Source organism: Lissotriton helveticus, chromosome 3_1 (assembly GCF_964261635.1).
Source record: "Lissotriton helveticus chromosome 3_1, aLisHel1.1, whole genome shotgun sequence".
Classification (NCBI taxonomy): Eukaryota; Metazoa; Chordata; class Amphibia; order Caudata; family Salamandridae; genus Lissotriton; species Lissotriton helveticus.
Window position 1 is genome coordinate 428,867,982 of NC_136061.1, and position 15,745 is coordinate 428,883,726.

Sequence of the window (15,745 nt, forward strand, 5' to 3'; positions counted from 1 at the left end):
AGCTGGGGGGCAGTTGCATGTGTTAAAAATGAGGCAAGGGGAGAAATTCAGGAAAGGGAGGTTGGAGCTGGAGAGGAAGATAAAGAATGAAAGAGGGAAAGCTTGAAGAGTTTTATAAAGTGCTGGCTAGACTCGAAGGTATCCGAGAACTTTACATGAGATAGGACATTGCATCAGCAACATTGTTACGTGGTTACATCAGTTACTTATTAATGCGTACACCTGTCTTATGGGGGTTGGAAAGGTAGAAGGGAGAAGGCGAACAGGGGTAAGGAATGCAAATAGTAAACACAACGGGGAGGCGAGGAGAACAATGTCCGATGTCCGGCTGGGTAGGTGCCGGCCAAGGGGTGAACCCGAGCCAAACTCCTCTTTAGCTGCAAGAGACAGCTCCACCGGGCATCAGCCAAGGTTGCTCGGGCACCGCGGAAAATAAAGACATGTTTTGGTTGCCGCCCAGGAGGCATCGTCAAAAATGACATCAAAAGTATCGGTTAGGGTGTTGGTGGGGGGTAAATGTCTGAACTGGAGATCTCGTTAGGGTTCATTTCCTTGGAATATGTGGTTTTGTTACAGTAACTCAGTTGCACGTCGTCCTCATAAAGGTCAGGCAGCAATGGAGATAAGTACATCAAGCGACAATTGAACTGAAGGTGATGAACGCAGAAAGATTTGTGGTGGGGACATGGAGTAATCAGGAACATGTCTTATACTGTCTCCGCTCCTATTTTCCGGATTTTGAGGCATTGGACGCGCATTATTCTTTTTTATCAGTACTGCAATATTTTTTAGGGCTCTGTACTTTTCCAGTGTGAACAGTCGGACGCCTCTCGTTATTATAAGTAATCAATGTCTTACTCGGTCGCCATTTTAAATTCAGGCACCGTTTATCCGAAAATCATCTTAAAATCCCATTTGGATATAAAACACCAAAATATATTGCAAGTTGCAGGCATTACTATTTTAGTGCTCAACTAGCATTTCGGTAGTAGGACACCAACGTTTAAATCTGTAAAGCAAAGCTCCGTATTTAGCGTGGAGCCGCCATTTTGCGATCCAGCTGCTTAAGATGAATAAACATTGCCATATGGTGATGCCGCTTTATGAGTATGCGTCAGTGTTGGGGTAGGGCAGCACATCTAGTTGTAAAGGGAGGTGCGTGCAAGTTAATTGTGGCGTTTAGACCTGTGGGGGGCTCAGGCGCATTCTAGACAGGATCATTGTGATCTCTCCGGGACATCAGTGTGCCCCGCTGTGTGTGTCCTCGAGGGTATTACTTTAACATCTCACTCCACGTAGACAATGGCACTAACTCATTGAATTTGGGACTAGCCTGGATGGTGGACCCTGGGTAGGGTCGTTGCACCCCCGCAGCTGCCTCAGTATGCCTCACAATGTGCTCCTACCTTCAGGTGCGCCGATGCCTCGTTAGCCAAAAGAAAAGTGCGTTTGCATGTAGACCGCACGGCCTCGTTCGTTGCCAGGGCTCCGGCAATCCGGAGTGCTTCACTCCTCTCTGGGGGACACATGAGCGACAAAGTTGTGGGCGGCACAGTCTGGATCCTCTGCTGCATATGCCAGATTGTTGTGATGTCATAGTACTGTGCATCATATGTAGACAGTGTGTATTTTCAATCTTCACAACATAATGCCCATTTTTTGTCTTCTAGTTGGTCCTGGCACCAGGGGTGAGATGGTGTCCTTCAGGGATCTCAATGCTATCAGTAGGAGTAAATTGTATATGTGTGTAGTTCTATAAGGATGTGTGTGATCTATGATAGTCATAACATTGTGAGGTGTATGGGGTAGCACCATTCACCTGTACCCAATTTACAGTATATGTAAATTCACAACAGAACCTGCACAAAGTAAAAGTTTAAATGGATAAGGACGACTGTCAGTGTGCATGTAGGGGCAATGTATGCAAGTGCACATGAATCATGCCTCTTTACCTGCTTTTGCGATGTTTTCCCAACTACTGGGTAGATGTTTTGGGGTACATGTACCATCATCTGGCACTAAATCTACAGATAATCAGAAGATCTATTATCTTACACCCATACCATGGTACAAACGTAACACATTACTGTTCAACAAATGTTACAGCTAAGTGGAATGAGATAGGCTAAGCTTGTCTGGACACGGTCTGCTTGCCTATGTTCATAATGGAGCATGAGACAGGTGCTGGTGTGAGGCAACACAAATCCCAGACAGCGTTAACAATAGTCAAAATTACAGTGTCATGGAATTATATTTACAGTAAATATTTTTTTCAAAATACAACTTGTACTATTGTTATTTGCATCATACTATGCTCATACATGCATCATACATTTAACTTCGCAATCAAAATGAGTTCTTTGTGAAAGACTATTGGCATGATCAGACACTCATGTTGCTCAACAACTAAAATGTTTTGTGATCCATACCGGTACCAATAGCTATGTGTGAAGTCAAATTTCACATTCAGACAAACTTGTATGACCATGTTAGCAGGCTATCCATCACAAACTAACAATCCTTCTTATGATATATGCTGCATAAGTTGTTATGAGGGGCAATGCTATTTACAATCGTTAATTAGAGTAATCACAGCAGACATATGGTACGTCAACGTGTGTTGCTGTAAGGGTGTAAGTATATTGTCAGTAGGAATCACTTACTTTGTTTCACCACTTACACCACAATTAACCTGACGTATGACAGATGTAATCCTGCTTCAGGGATAGCAAGCATCCCTCAGAGTAGTTCATATGATACATATATGAGATGGGGTGACAGAGGAACAATTACACAGATTCCATGGGGGATGTAAGGATGTAGGACAGTAACTCTGTGTTACCATGGTTTTGGGCGATTCATCCTCAGACTACCGGATGCACATTGTGAGTGTAGCTGTCCACATGGCAAGGTATGGACATATGACTTGGAAGGTCTTGACAGGAGTCCTACCTCAGTGCAGACAGATTAGGTTGGCATATACGTGGCATATGTCATCAGTTTGCACATGGAATATGGAGTGTATGTGGCACGACATCAGTCTCCACATGGAAATGGAGGTAGCTATCCACACTCCATCTATGTTTTGACTACCTGGCACAGAGTCAGTTAATGCAGCGATGTGTGTTGCCTTGTATATTTGCCAGATGAGATAACCGATGGTAAGGTACGCTACCTGTACTTGCTTGACATAACTCATCTCACATAGGTTAATGACCACAAAAATACCCAGTTGCATGCTGCATAACCAACACTAGAGAGTCCATTTGTGGACCATGTGTACAAATCCATGTGTACACCACATCATCCTTGCACTAGAGTATATTTGCCTGGTTTCGTTAAAAAAAGTATATGTTTAGAAGGAATATTGTTCTTAGCTTTTCTCAATATGTAGTTTGAGCTGACATGTCACATGTGGTGTTCTGAAAATGTGAGCCTCTTATTCAGGAATCATGCACAATTTCACCATTTGCCCATATAAAAGTCCTTTACCTCCCTAGACAACCTGGCAGCAAAGCAACATCACATCAGATTGTAGATCTGTCCCCACAACCAGCATGTGAGAAAGGCCTACAAGAAGATGGTAACATTGTATGAAGAAGGAAGGCGGCAGGCAATTGGAAGACAGATAGGCAGGATCAACCAGGACCTTCAAAGACAAAGATACATCAAGAGGGTGCACAACAACTGACTAGGACAACTGACCAGGACCATCCTCTGCCCAGCCGAGGCAAACAACGCAGGCCAAGGTCACTAAGCCTGTAGTAGGCTCTATTTTTGAGACACAGGAGCTAAAGGCGCTCAAACTTAGGATGGCAGCTATTGTGGGTGCACTTTCAGGCAATGTTGCAGGAGGCAATTGAGCAGTTCAGTGCCCAGATTTGTCTCTCCCGTAGGCTTTCCCCAGTTGTTTACAAGTTATTTATTTGGAATAGTAATTTGAACATAGTGTAGAATAGGTTTTGGGACAGGTATTGTGTAGGTTAGTGTAGATTAGTGTAAATTAGTTCAATATTTTTCTAGGTATTAGTTTTTAGGTGTGTTTAGAGATGGGCATGATTTTAAGTGCGAGGGGGGTTGATGTTTAGTGTGTCTTTTAAGAAAAAATATATATATTTGTTTGGATTTAAATGTATAGGCAGTGTATGTTTAGAATATGGTTGTCTTCTGTGTTGTGCTGATACATATGTATTAACGGGGGTGGGTGAGGTAGATGTTTAACCTATCATCTTTGTTTAATAGTTATGATAGTTCAGGATAAGTTAGGATAGTGTGGGTAGAGTTAAAGATAGTTAGGATAGGCAAGGTAGAATGTAGGTAGTTTTAAAATAGTTGGCATAGTGTAATGTTTTCTTAACTATAGGTAGTATAGGTTAGATAGGTGAAGTTAGATTAAACTTGGGGCCTCATTTATGAAAAGTGGAGCATCTCTGCGCTTGCGCAGATATGAGTCACAATTACTTACGATACGCTGTGTCACTTTTTTGCGGTATTGACGAATCAGATTTATGGTTTGGCGCACCATGTCGCAAGTGACGAGTAATGAAAAAGTGTTGTAAGTCAGAATTGTGTATTCCAACATCAGACAAACTAGCCTTGCACCACTTTTTCATTGCGTCACTATTTGAAAAGGGGCCAAAAAAACACGCATCTACATTAATATTCATTTTTGGAGGCAAAGAAAGAATACATGGAGCATGAAGGAGACACCAGCAGCCAAGAAAACTTCCCGAACGCTAGCCAGGTGGTCCAGACCGAAACCCAGGGGAAGAGAAAGAGAAAAGTAAACTTCAGTGTGGAGGAGAATGAAATACTAATCAGTGAGGTGACTGACCACCAACACCAGCTGTTTGTCACCTTTAAGTTGCTGTTATCCCAAACAGATGCCATTTGGCAGTCCATATTGGTTAAGGTCAACTGTGTGGCTCAAACAAAGAGGACAGTGATAGATTTGAAGAAACGCTGGCATCACATTAAGTGCAGGATCAAAGAGAAAATGGCCCAAAACATGAAGGCAGCAATGCAGACCAGATGAGGCAGCCCAGCAGAACTTCAGGAGCTGGATGCCCTTGAGGAGCATGTGGCAGCTGTCATCCCAGAAGAGTTGGTGGCAGGACTTCCAGGACAAGACAATGCTGAGCATGAGAAACTGCAAGACGCACAGGTTAAGTCACAACAAGGGGCAATGTGGCTAACATGCCAATGTTGTGCAGTCCATTTACCTAGGGACCAGTCCTCATTTGTGAAATGCTTCGTGCAAAGGGAAGTCATGTATATCAATTACAGTTAAGTGTCACATTAATGTTTCTTACACTGGACAGTCAGATATTTCCCAGTTCACTCTAGATCCATCATGTAACTAACAATATAAGTCAGTAGGTGCAGTACCAGGCCACTGCCACCCCTGTGAAGTGTCAGATGTGGGTGTTTTCACTACAAAACTCATCTGAATTACAAATCCAACAACACCCTGCAACAGACATATGGTCTCAAACATTATCCCCTCGTGCCACTGGAGTATTAGTTTTTACACAAAATCGATACACCAGCCGTGTAAGGTGCAGGTGAAAAAGCTCCACAGGGTTTTATGAAGAATAACACATTACCACTTGTGGGTCACTTCATGAGTCGTATTGGTGGACCGTAATTAATTCATATAAAAGATTAAAACCGCAACCTTATCTTGAAGCCCACTTCCGGTTATCTCTAAAAATGAAATTTATGGCATTTAGATTGGGCGATCATTGCTCAAAAGACTTGATTCCGACATGGAAAAATAAACAGCAAGAAACGTCATGCCAACTATATGGGTACCACACAGAAAATCTATACCATCTAATGTGCACATGCGAGACAGTAAAAGAGGAAAGAAGAACTATGTTGAAATCAGTTCTAATCTCTCTACAAATTCGCACCTGCAGGCAGGCAGTGACAAGCTGGATGGGGGCTGCTTCGAACATTTTTATATGCCGCAATGTAAAATTCATGACCCTAGTAGAGACTCTACTCTCAAAAGTTGAATGAGTTTAAGACAGGAATGGAATGGAATGGAATGAGGATTTGTAAAGCGCGTTGGCTACCCAGGGGCGTCCCAGCGCTGTAGGGAGCTTGAACTAGTCCGGAGAGGTAGGAAGAGAGAGAGGCAGAGTTAGGTTTTTAGGCAGAGGTTTTGCTAAATAGCCAGGTTTTGAGACTCTTACGGAAGGTGAGGAGGTTGGGTTCAGATCTGATATGGAGAGGGAGGGAGTTCCAGATCCTGGCCAGGTTGTAGGAGAGCGAACGACCACCACATCTGGCCTTCCTGATGCGTGGTACTGAGGCGAGGTGGGAGGTCGCGGATCTGAGAGAACGGGTGGGCTGGTAGGCTTTTACAAGGGGGGAGTTAATGGGGGGGGCCTGTTCCCCAGTAAGAGCGATGTGCGATGCACATGCTCTTAAATTCGATTCTGGATCTAACCGGAAGCCAGTGAAGATCTTTCAGTTTGGCTCTTACTGAGGTTCGGCGGGGAATATCGAGGAGAATTCTTGCTGCGCAGTTTTGAATAACCTGGAGTCTGTTGAGTGTGGATTGGGGTGCTCCAAGATATAGGGCATTTCCACAGTCGAGGCGGGAGAGGATCAGTCCTTGGACCACAATTCGTCTCGAGTGGAATGGAAGGAGAGGGAGGATTTTTCGGAGCAGTCTCATCAGCCCAAAGCAGGTGGCAGCTAGCTTAGTGGCCTGATGGTTGAAGGAAAGAGTGTGGTCAAGCCAGATGCCCAGGCTCTTGATTTGCTCCTTGGGTTGCGGGGGATTGCCTAAGCAGGGAGGCCAGATGGGGTCGATGGTTTTGGCGATGTTGACAGGGGTCTGGAAAGTAAACGTTTTTTAGAAATATAAATATTTTAAGAATATGAATTTTAAATTTTCTTTTATACCTGATTGCTATTGTATATGTATACTTTATGGTTGTGATAAACCAAATAAATTTAAATTTGACTTGAGTCGTTTTGGTGGCACAATGGTTCGCACCCATTTCCAAGGTCATGTAGAGGCACACTGTTTGGCTTTTCAAGGCCTTGTCATTTTCAGATATACAAACCTGAACGTTTATTACGTTCTAGTAACCAATGTCTATTGGAAATCCCCTCTGTAAAAAGAGTCAGACAAGGAGGACGTGCCCTATCATTTATAGGCCCAACCATGTGGAATAAACTTCCATCTGACCTAAGACACAATGACAACCACCTATGTTTTAGGAAGGCCTTAAAAACCTTTTTGTTTCAGGCAGCATAACCTTCCCTGTGGTATTCCGCAGAGACAATATATTTTAGAACTTTTGCGAGCAAAGCGCGGAGATACCTCATGGGTCGATTCTGGCGCGATATAAGCAATTAAAATAAATAAATAAATAAATGGTTCCCTTCAGCCAATACTATGTGGGACTGTGTTGTAGCATGTTGTAGCATGGGTGTTGATTTTGGTGTTGACCATTTATGGTCTACTACACACACTTGAAGCAACATGTGTGTTTTTGGGGTTGAGTAGTGCAGCGATGAGTCTTGCTGCTCTGCCCTGTGTTAAAATAAAAGGTGCAAATGGTGCTCAATCTCCAAGTTACGGTGCATTTCTTACCTTTGGCCCTGCGAGGTACACAATGGGCTGCCATCTGCTAATGTAGACATCCTTGCACCACGTTGCAAGGTTGCCTGTGTAATGGAGCTAATTGAGTCAGTGCCAGAACGGAAACCTCCCTGCTCATATTCATTTGCAATTTGCAAATTACCAGATAGATGTGTACTGCAGAATGCAGCACACATGTAACATGGAAGAACGTTTTAGCAAGAAACTCATTTTGCCTCATAGTGCCTCCATAATGTCATTGTCATTGTTGATAATTCATCTTGCCGTAACATCAACTATGTCTATTGATGCATATAGAGACCATTAAAAATGCCTTAGGGGGCATTTACTGCAAGTCAGTGCTACCTGTACTTCACATTTTAACATTTAGAAAGTGATTGCCAAACTAGTCCATAAATTCACCTTTAATTGCACATGTAGGTCTCCTTTCAAGCACAAACGTAATCTGCTCTGCAAGGCAGGCACATTTGCGCCATAGTGCACCGGTGACTACTTTGCCACATGCCAAACCAGTCTGTGCTACTGTTGTGTAAAAGAACAATAATGTATTGTTTGCCACATTCAAGACCCTTTCTTTTGATGCAGGCAAGTGTTGGAAGATTTCTTGCGGTGCTTCCTGTTGCTAACATCTCATAAACGAGGCACACACTGTGTGCCTCAGTGTGCAACACACATTAGAATACAGAAAGGCCATCATACCTTTAGCATTTGTCAGGAATGTATTTCTCCTTGCACAACACCAATCACCCCGGCAACTGAGTCACACTTGCAACATGGCATACAGGTGCCTCCACCGGTGTTTGGCTACTGCCTGTTTCATGCTGCAGGGGCAATGGTCAGGAATGTCCTGTATCCATCATAGATGTCACATCATTCTAAATATACAATGACACAAAGCCAGTGCAGTGTGACGACTTGCTGTTCTGCTGTACATTAAATGCTGGGAAATGATGGGCCCAGTATAACTCATAGCATAGACCTCTGCTGTGTGAAACATACATTTCATCATATTTTGGTGGTCTATGGTCCAGATGTATCAAGTAGTTTTACCCATTCTGTGTCTATGAGAAAATGTGTTTATACATCTGGCCCTATATGTATCAATACGACATGTGAAGCAATGCAAAGCAACCCAGTTTGGTTTGCCATGCCTAATTATAATTGTCCATATAATACAAGACTCTCATTGTCTCAAAGGTGTGGTCTGTGTGTGTTGCATAGTGTTTCAAACATGACCTACGGAATCTGAAACAAAACAAGGGAGTTATGTACAAGGCCCTTGCACAGCATGTGTGACACTTTCAAAATGGGAAAAAGTGATGTACTGATGGTACAAGGAGCTTGTAAATAAACCCCCAAGTACATCTAGTTGTTGCTACATTTACTACATTTGCTATGGGTACTATTCCAAAGCTGACTATGTTAAGGCCCATAGGTAGCCTAAATCTACAAATCCTCAGACTGTCCCGGGGTTACATGTGTAGTGAAATGTAAACAAGACAGATACTAATGTATATTTAAGTTTTTTAATCATTTTGAGAAAGATGGTGTCCTTGAATGTAAAAATATTCCCCCTACAACTCATACAACATTTCCCCAAGGCTCAATGATGCCTGCTATTTGTTCATGGAATACCTTTGTGATGCCAGTAAAGGGGAAAATTACTACAACTTGACCCCTCACATAAAATATGCATCATCATGATCTCATATTTAACCATAGGGCTGTGTAGCTGGATCACCAGTGGAGCAGGTCAGTGTCTAATACATGTATGCGAGGCCACATTGCTGAGCATGGCTCTTCCCTGTAACTGCTGTGTACTTTAGGGTCAATCATAGCACATACAGCTGGCAGTGTGCATGCATGTGTAGATTTTGCCTACAGAGGAATTGACAAGCTATGAATATCCAGCCAGGTTTACACTAATCAACATATCCACTGTTATGTCTGACAGCATCAGCCCGTGACATACCCAAGTACATTTGGCCAGCACATCATATATGTGATGTAGTTCAGTCAGAAAATGGGATATGTGGTATGAAGCAGTCTGTATCCTTATGTCTACAGCATGACACATGTCAAAGTTGCAGCTCAAGAAACGGGGTTAAGCAAGGTAAAGGACAACATATTGTGTCACCACTAAGCTATTCAGGAAGGGATGATAAGTAGCTTCATTAGACTTGCACATGCTGTGTGTTTAAGCAAGCTATGATACATTTTACATTGTCATAACCCATTCTACTATGGAAGCTACTCTAACCATAGCCAACTAACATTGGGTGCCATACAAGTGTCTGGTTATGTCCATGCATACTTTTGTTGTACCATGGAACTTGTCAAGCTATGTGAGATATGGTTGTCAACAGTCTCTGGAGAGAAGCCCTGTAACTTGTCACATTTGTTAATTGACAGTTCACACAAGTTCATGTGAAAATGAGGGAAGCATAGCACAAGTATGTTGCTTAATCACAAGTCCCTTGTGTGGCTGGGATGTCACTAATGTCAATGTCAACAGTAAAGTATCACTGGCACAAGGGGCCTACAAACATTGGTCCTCAGTCTTTTCAAGACTGCATTACCAATGTGCTGCTTGTATGTACATTTTGATACTCTACAGTGTGGTGCATTGTTCCGTGGCATTTTACCAAGTCTAAATAAAGAGAATTTGTGTACATTTCATGGCCTTGTAAACATGTGACACTTGGAATTAAAAAAATTGTGTGATAGGGTTTTTCCATGGGTGTTGCTGTGTGTGTGTGTCCACGCCAAAAACTTTGTTGGCCTTCTTTAAAGCCCCTTGCGCCACCGGTGTGTCCATCTCAATATGAGTGAAAGGGCTGTACCGGCGGTGCAAGGGGCTTGTAAATATATCCCTGAATCTGAAGCACAACTAATTCTTTTCCGATCTTGCAAACATGTGAATGGGTTATATCCTGACACCACACCAGGGGTGGTGTTGAGAGGTGCAATGCTGAGAACTATAAACATTTCTACGTGTTCATTCCTCCTACAATCTGTGCTAATTTGTGTAACACGCATAAAAAGAGTATATTGCCAATTTGGCTTGCTACAGTGCTGAAAGGTGCCCCTACCTACCAATTAACAATCTACCCATCAAGGTAGGCACCCTTGCACCTTGGTTCAAGGGTACATGTGGTGCTCCATGCCAGGCCTGTCTGTGCATGTGCTATGGGAGAGGAACCTAATGTCAAAAACTACTAGGATATGGTGCTTTCATTACCTGCAATGAACATTTAATACTGTGTTGCATGAACTGTGCTCTGTTGACCAACAATATAGGTTACAAAATAATGACATGAGACCAAAACATTAGAATCTTGAGAACAGCTTTCAAACTTGAGCATCAAGCTACATTGTGTCACATTTAAGAGCATGCAACACCTACTCCAGAGCAGCAACCTGTCTTGGAAAAGGATCACGTGGAAGGTGACAGTGAGCCAAGCCTGGAACAAGACATCCTCCAGGAACTGTTTCAATTTATTCAAATGCCCTCTCCGGCCAAAGAAAGTTAAGCTGCATTGCAGGGGCTCCACATGACCTGTCTGGCACCTACCATACACCACCACTCATAACATCTGAACCTCCGGTCTCACAGGAAATGCCAAATGTCTTTGTACAATGTGTAGTTGAATTGCAGAGTCAGTTGGCACAGGAGGTGCGGACAGGGATGGAGACCATGGCAGCCACCCTAGAGGTAGTCCGTCATTGTCTCAGCTCACATTATGGCAGTGCAGAGCATGGAAGAGGCATGACTCTCCACTCCATGGCTTGTACCGGGCCCTGGATGATATAGCCCTTCTCATGCGGCAGAGGCACAAGCAAATGCCCTGCTTAAGTGGCACCACTGAACAGCCAACAGGCTGAGGGCCATCCTTAACATTCTTGAGTCCATGGATCAGAAACAGAATGTAGCGCTTTTTGACCTACAAAAACTGTGGCAGAACTTAGGTGATTTTTAACTTTATTTCTCTCTCTGCACCGTTTTTAGACATCACTCACTAATTGTATTTTGTGTTTGCAGACTTACTGTTGGAGCTGTGTTCAATGCTCCAGGTGCATATTTTTTTTTATCAGTTTCCTACACGGAGGTTAGCGGTCCAGTCCTTTTGCTCACGATGGTCACTACCGCACTTGCCCAGGATAAAAGGGGTTGGATGACGCAGCCCGCGCAGTAGCGCTTTTTGACCTACAAAAGCTGTGGCAGGGCTTGAGTGATTTTTAACTTTATTTCTCTCTCTGCACCATTTTTAGACATCACTCGCTAATTGTATTTTGTGTTTGCAGACTTACTGTTGGAGCTGTGTTCAATGCTCCAGGGGCATACTTTTTAAATTAATTTCCTGCACGGAGGTTAGCGGTTCATTCCTTTTGCTCACGCTGGTCGCTACCATGCACGCCCTGGATAAAAGGGGGCGGATAATATGGCTGCGCAGTAGTGCTTTTTGACCTACAAAAGATGTGGCAGGGCTTGAGTGGTTTTTAAGTTTATTTCTCTCTCTCTCACTGTTGGAGCTGTGTTCAATGCTCCAGGGGCATACTTTTAAAATTCATTTCCTGCACGGAGGTTAGCGGTCCAGTCCTTTTGCTCATGCTGGTCGCTACCGCGTTGGAAATAGACTGAGAGGATTGGAAGATCATGTATAAGGGAATTGAAAATTTAGGGCAGATCAATAATAATAATAATAATAATAATCCACATTTGTAAAGCGCACAATCACCCGTAAGGGTCTCTAGGCGCTGGGGGCCGTCGGGAAGATTAGGCAAGCTATTGCCCAGAGTCACAAGGTGCTGAGCTAATCTGCCGCCGGTGCCGGGGATCGAACCATGATCCCCAGAAACCAGAGTCAGTCGCCCTAGCCACGGCGCCACACCTCTTCCAAGGCTCTGTCCTTCTGCATTAAACTCTCCAAAACCTCCTTAATGGCTGGACTGGTGGTCTATAGACCCCCTAATGCCTCAGCTGCTCAGATGTTGAAGCTTTATGATATTATTGCTGACCTGTCACTGAGGTATACCAACTTTACAGTCCTCTGTGATTTTAATGTCCATACGGACAGTGTCAATTGCACCTTAGCTGTCCAGCATGCGGATACCCTGAAAGGGCTCCATTTGACTCAAAAGGTAGTGCCAACTACCCATGTGGCTAGCTATATGCTTGATTTACTTTTTACCCATGATCATATTTTACAGACAGAGGACCCATTACTTCTGACCTGGTTGATCCCTTTTAATGTATTATGGGTTTCCTGTAATAATCATACTAGGTCGTCCTCGGAGGTTAGGAGAAATTGGAGGAAGATCTCCTCTGAATCGATGGGTCTTGAGTTACAGGATACCTCTCTCCAGCTTACAGGTGACCCTATTCAGGATGCGTCAACTATTAACTGTTGGGTCACCTCAGCCCTTGATAAAATTGCCCTGATGAAGACTGTGAAATTGGTTAGGAGTAAACCGTCAGCACCTTTGTTTACAGAGGATCTCCGTATGGAGAAGGTCCTATGTAAGAGGCTGGAGCTTGCCTGGCAAAAACACTATGAGCCTGTGGCCAAGTGCGCATATAAATTAGCACAAAGAAAATGTCATAGTCTAAAGCGCAAGACCATAAGGGACGTTGTCGCCAATAAGATAAAAACCTCTGATGACTCTATGAAATACATTTTTAATATAGTCCAGTGTTTCATTAAATCTCATGCTCTGAAGAGTACTATCTCTTCATCAGTGACTCTCTGTGAAAAGTTAGCCACTTTTTTTCAGACTAAAATCCAGGATATCTACTCCTCCTTTTCACTCTCTGGACCACTAGATCTACTACCTCATATACTAAGTGGGACAAGTTTCTGGTCAGTCTTTCGCCCATTTGGTCTAGAAACATCTTTGGAGGAACTTTATAAAATAAAATCAGACTACCCCAAAAGACCCTTGTCCGGCTAGATTCTTTAAGCTACTAGCCCCTTGGCTCAATCCTGCATTGAATGCTATTTGGAATTCCTCGCTGGTGACGAGGATTTACCTTAACAGCTGGAAAAATGCATTTGCGGTACAAAAGGGGTGGTGATGGACGGAGCATCTGAATCAATCAAACACTCACACCCAGTCAAAAGATCTGGGTTTAATCCATCACCGTTCTTTAGCCCACTCTGCCACCCCAGTTCAGACATGGCTATATGCAAATCAGTCTGACCCTGTGCCTCATGGGAACAGTCCAGCCGGAACTGCCAAGCCATGTCTTCCCTGGACCGGAAACAAGCTTCCGAGGACCGGTTTCTGGCATTCCAGCCGTTTTCAGCCCGGCTTGCTTGAATCCAGTGGCAAAGTGAGCAAGGGACTCACGTCTGAGCATACCCTGCCACACTTATGGCGGCCAAAAGCGGTACAAAAGGGGGTGGTGATGGACGGAGCATCTGAATCAATCAAACACTCACACCCAGTCAGAAGATCTGGGTTTAATCCATCACTGTTCTTTAGCCCACTCTGCCACCCCAGTTCAGACATGGCTATATGCAAATCAGTCTGACCCTGTGCCTCATGGGAACAGTCCAGCCCGAACTGCCAAGCCATGTCTTCCCTGGACCGGAAACAAGCTTCCGAGGACCGGTTTCTGGCATTCCAGCCGTCTTCAGTCCGGCTTGCTTGAATCCAGTGGCAAAGTGAGCAAGGGACTCACGTCTGAGCATACCCTGCCACACTTATGGCGGCCAAAAGCGGTACAAAAGGGGGTGGTGATGGACGGAGCATCTGAATCAATCAAACACTCACACCCAGTCAAAAGATCTGGGTTTAATCCATCACCGTTCTTTAGCCCACTCTGCCACCCCAGTTCAGACATGGCTATATGCAAATCAGTCTGACCCTGTGCCTCATGGGAACAGTCCAGCCCGAACTGCCAAGCCATGTCTTCCCTGGACCGGAAACAAGCTTCCGAGGACCGGTTTCTGGCATTCCAGCCGTCTTCAACCCGGCTTGCTTGAATCCAGTGGCAAAGTGAGCAAGGGACTCACGTCTGAGCATACCCTGCCACACTTATGGCGGCCAAAAGCGGTACAAAAGGGGGTGGTGATGGACGGAGCATCTGAATCAATCAAACACTCACACCCAGTCAAAAGATCTGGGTTTAATCCATCACCGTTCTTTAGCCCACTCTGCCACCCCAGTTGAGACATGGCTATATGCAAATCAGTCTGACCCTGTGCCTCATGGGAACAGGCCAGCCCGAACTGCCAAGCCATGTCTTCCCTGGACCGAAAACAAGCTTCCGAGGACCGGTTTCTGGCATTCCAGCCGTCTTCAGCCCGGCTTGCTTGAATCCAGTGGCAAAGTGAGCAAGGGACTCACGTCTGAGCATACCCTGCCACACTTATGGCGGCCAAAAACGGTACAAAAGGGGGTGGTGATGGATGGAGCATCTGAATCAATCAAACACTCACACCCAGTCAAAAGATCTGGGTTTAATCCATCACCGTTCTTTAGCCCACTCTGCCACCCCAGTTCAGACATGGCTATATGCAAATCAGTCTGACCCTGTGCCTCATGGGAACAGTCCAGCCCGAACTGCCAAGCCTTGTCTTCCCTGGACTGGAAACAAGCTTCCGAGGGCCGGTTTCTGGCATACCAGCCGTCTTCAGCCCGGCTTGCTTGAATCCAGTGGCAAAGTGAGCAGGGGACTCACGTCTGAGCATACCCTGCCACACCTATGGCAGCCAAAAGCGGTACAAAAGGGGGTGGTGATGGACGGAGCATCTGAATCAATCAAACACTCACACCCAGTCAAAAGATCTGGGTTTAATCCATCACCGTTCTTTAGCCCACTCTGTCACCCCAGTTCAGACATGGCTATATGCAAATCAGTCTGACCCTGTGCCTCATGGGAACAGTCCAGCCCGAACTGCCAAGCCATGTCTTCCCTGGACCGGAAACAAGCTTCCGAGAACCGGTTTCTGGCATTCCAGCCGTCTTCAGCCCGGCTTGCTTGAATCCAGTGGCAAAGTGAGCAAGGGACTCACGTCTGAGCATACCCTGCCACACTTATGGCGGCCAAAAGCAGTACAAAAGGGGGTGGTGATGGACGGAGCATCTGAATCAATCAAACACTCACACCCAGTC